Genomic DNA, 4409 nt, shown 5'->3' on the forward strand with positions numbered 1-4409 from the left:
ATCAGCGTTCCTCAGATTATATCGTTTCGGGGCTGTATTAAATATTTCTGTTATATAAGTGGGCACAAGTCCGTGTTTTACTTTATACATAAGAATGGCAATGTTTTGTAGACGTCTTTGGTACAGACTTGGTAGACCTGCTCTTTTCAGTAGCTCACTGTAGGTCTCCGATTGGGATTTAAAGACTGCCCTGAGTGCCCGCTCTTGAACTCTCTCCATTTTCTTCTTATCGGATGATTTGCAAAAGTGCCATACAATATCACAATATGTAAGGTGAGGCAAAATACTAGATTTGTACAGCTGTAACTTTGCAGACCATGGAATTAGATTACGTAGTCTCATTAACACCCCAACCTTACAACTCGTTTTCTTGCAAATATCACTAATGTGTTCACTAAATGTCAGTTTGTTGTCGATGGTTACACCAAGAATTTTAAGATACTCCGATGATTTGACTTCATGACCATCGAATTCCATCTTCAGTGCATATTCAGGGGTTCTCTTGGAAGGTTGTGGATCAAGGGTAAGGATCTGGTATTTCTGAGGGTTGGCTTGCAGTAGGTTCTCCTTGTACCACTGTGACACTGCCTCTGTTTCTCTCCTAAGAGTTTGGGCGGCCTTCTGTATATCATTATCATTGGCGTATATTTGGTGATCATCAGCATACATAAATAGACTAGCAGACTGCCTATGTAGCGAGAGATCATTTTGGAACAGATTCCAGAGAAGAGGCCCGAAGGAGGAGCCTTGTGGACACCCCCTTTTTGTTCTTTCCATGCGCTGTGCGCTTCTTGTAGTTTGACTCTGTTTCTTCTACGCTCAAGAAAGGATCGCAAAAGATTTAGTGCTCTTTCAGAGAAGCCGTATGCTTTAAGTTTCTGGATCATTAGTGCAGGGTGCAATGAGTCAAAAGCTTTGCTCATATCGGTGGATAGAACAGTCACGTACTCCTTATTATCAGCAGCCATTTTCCAGTCCTCAGTTAGCCTTATCAACGTAGTTTCACAGCTATGTGTCTTTCTGTAGGCAGACATTTTCTGATATAGATGTGGATTCATGGTTTCCATGATTTGCTTGGAAAGTAATGACTCAAATACTTTATCAACAGAGTTCAGTAAAGTTATAGGTCGGTAATTTCCCGGATCGGTTTTATCTCCTTTCTTGAAAACAGGAGTCCATTCTCCCATTTTCCACGGTGTTAGGCCAATTTCCCTTTCTAATAATGCTGTTGTAGAGACTTGTTAGGGATGGTGCTAAACCTTTGGCAGTTAACTTTAGAATCTTCGGGGAGATTCCATCCCACCCTGTAGCTTTGTTTGATTTAAGAATTTTCAGTTCGTTTTCCACTTCACCGGAGCCAATTTCGTTAAAACCAAATTGAAGGCCTTGATAAGCTTGCCGAATGCTCTCGACACTCGGGTGTTTTTCAAAGTCTTTCTCAACTAAATGCATTACTTGTGCACCTCCAATGGCATTCGCAGCAGTTGAAAAGTAATCACCAAGCTCATCTGCCACTACTTTCTGGTTAGTTACAATTCGATCGTTAATTCTAATGGCAATTTTTGTCTCCTCTTTGGTTTTATCACTTAGAAATGGTTTGAAGGTTTTGTAGAAATCCCTCGGTTTCTTCCTCAGTTCTTCCGATTTCTGGGCCCAGTAGGCTTTAATAGCACGTCTCCTTTCTTTGGTTGCCAAATTTCGCCATTTCCTTTTCAACTCCCAGTTTTCTAGAGATCGGTTTTGGGCGAACATTTGTGCATATTTCCGACATTTACCATTCAGAAGAATGGTAAATGTCGCTTAATAATAATACTTTATTCAAATACATGAGGTTATCCCTATTTAGGTCCCCTAACTAAATTTACAAATTTAAAAAATTCAACAGAGGTTGCTTAGCAACTTCTGTTGAAAACCGTTGGGTCAGTGAAATCTCGGAGACGATCCGTCAGCGGTATTGCCTTTGATATACAGCAAGACGTTCAACAATAAAAAAGATGCAAAACATACCGCGCATTTGCTGGAAAATAACAATAATTAAAATCATAATCAGGATAACGTGTATTGTTATCAGGTGATGCGGCAGATAAAGAGACCAAGGACAAGACAGTTGTGTTTAATCCTTACAGCTCATCACGCGACTCTAAAGTAAGTAAGCAGTGGTGTTATAAGTGATTGGAACTACACTGTCCTGCTACTATGAGCTACAAGAGACACGTGTACTGAGCTAGGCCTAATCCGACAGGAGTTGTCGATAAATAAGAGTGACAGTAAGGAAGGAAAGGATGGTAAATCTAACTCGAAAAAGGACGAAAAATATAACAAATTCTAGGTGTATCTGTTATAGGTCATTTGTTTTCGGGTTGAATTGGTTTCCAACCAAGGTTAATCTGTTTCAACCTGAAGGTTGCAATAACATGAAACAGTTTGAATTTATTTAAAAAGAAAAAATGAAAGGTTTCACATTAAAACAGATTTACCTGAAAACCAATAAGACCTGCCATACATTTGGTTACCCACTGACTTAGCCCAGCAGCTTGTCTAGAAACTAATTCTCTCTCTTGTTGCTTGCTCAATAACTGTACATACGTTTTTTCCCTCTTCAGTCAGCAGGCCCACGATCAAAAGTGCACATGAAATCTGGACAGAGAAGCCTAACGTTTTCCTCAAACAAGTAAGTTAAGAGAGTAGTTGAATAGTATGAGGTGAAATCATACAGATAATTGTTAGCTCGAAGGAAAAAAACTCCCTAAAAAGTGACATCGATCATTCCATTCATACATCAGAACAGTGTATGTATTAGGAAACACGTGTATAGCGTTCAGTGTGTCACACCTTAATAAAGGGAGAAAATAAGGCTGCAGAACCGTACTGCTTTTTCAAACTGTCTTTGAGTAGAAATTTGATCAAGGAATCTTAAATCGCTCCAATCAGTTATTTTCCCCTCAGTATTTTAATGACAGGAGCGGGGAAAGGGGGGGGGGGGAGGGGGGAGTTGATAATTTATTCCGAACGTGACACATCGCGAAAGTTTTGTAATTTATCAACTCTGATTAGACTAAACTAAACAGATCAGAGTCACACAATATAAAAAAAAACAATGCTTTGCTCTGTGTTTTTGTAGGCAAACAAATCAGAAGCAGAAGTGGCCTCGGAGATGACAGCACTGAATTTTAATCAGAAGAATTTTAACCAGGCTTGATTAAAAATAGAAACAAAAGACACGAAACAATGCTGCACTAAGACACAATGACTCACAAACATGAACAGTTTTTTCTTATTTGTACGTGTGCGGGACACAAACAAGCAACTACTACACTATGTCAATCTTTTATTTGATTTAGGGAAATTCTTAATTTTCTGCTTCCCCATTTCGATGGGTTTTTGTGCCCGTGTCACAATGGATGTAATAGTCTTCTGTAGACAAGCCAAGAATTATAAATAAAAGCAACCGGCGTTAAATTTTTCTGTCATTTGTTGGTGATTGGATGTTGAAAAAACTCTTTAATAGAAGCTTTCACTTATCTCTTACAATAATCTGCAAACTATTCACAAATAAAGACCAATAAATGCGTGGTTTCGCCAAGGTGTCAAATATCTGTTTTAGTCAATTTCAACTCCTTATATCACCAGAAGGGACAGAGAATTAACAGTGGGGAATCCTTGGAATGTAGAGGGCTTGCTGGCTTCATTGACATCGATTTCGATACTTGGACATTTCTCAAAACAGGTTGCTAGGCACACTGACTTTTGGAATGCAAATAAAATATAGTGAAAACTTTCTCATAAAGTAACGGAAACACGTTATGGAAACGCAAGTGTTGTCTTTCTTGGTTTATTGTAGCACACTTTATTTTGCTTTTGTGAAATTTCCAGAGCAATCGTCCATCCCAGTCTCGGTGTTATCAAGTTTGTATCTTAGCTTTGATAGTAGAATATTATTCTACTATCTAATTGACTTCAATGTAACCCTATTAAAAGATTTGAATTTGGCGTGGTGGGGCGCTGATGGTGGCTGTTTTTCGTCTCGGGTAAACCTGCCCTTAATATATATAGTACGTCTTTCTCCTGTGTCCAGCATAGGGCAAACCTAATCTGGGCTATTTTTGTCAGTTGGGCACTGTTCGCATCCTCGTTTTCTGCCTCTCTAGTAGGTTCTGAACGCCTCTATTCAATTCAGGCCCCTTTCTGAGTCTTTCATAAGTAAAATAAAACGTAGTTAAGACATTCATTGTGTATACCTTGAAAAAAAAGAGTTGAATGCAAATTGCCGATTAATCTCTCGACGTTTTACAATGAGCTTGATTTATAGAAAACGTACTATACATTTAACAAAGCAAATAAGAGACAAATAGCTTGCATTTTTCTTCTCTGTTAAGATTTTTTAACACTTGATGTCAGTTTTGCCATTT

General features: G+C 38.6%; 1 long non-coding RNA gene across 1 annotated transcript; it reads left to right on the top strand.

Annotated features, from left to right (window-relative positions):
* Positions 1 to 1854: 1854 nt before the first annotated feature.
* Positions 1855 to 3470, top strand: LOC144639804 (uncharacterized). Its single transcript, XR_013568216.1, has 3 exons — positions 1855 to 2145; positions 2604 to 2671; positions 3122 to 3470. It is a non-coding gene; the product is annotated as an uncharacterized LOC144639804 (long non-coding RNA).
* Positions 3471 to 4409: the final 939 nt, after the last annotated feature.

The sequence above is a fragment of the Oculina patagonica genome, unplaced genomic scaffold, assembly GCF_052425735.1.
Source record: "Oculina patagonica isolate OP01 unplaced genomic scaffold, crgOcupat unplaced1320, whole genome shotgun sequence".
NCBI classification, from domain to species: domain Eukaryota; kingdom Metazoa; phylum Cnidaria; class Anthozoa; order Scleractinia; family Oculinidae; genus Oculina; species Oculina patagonica.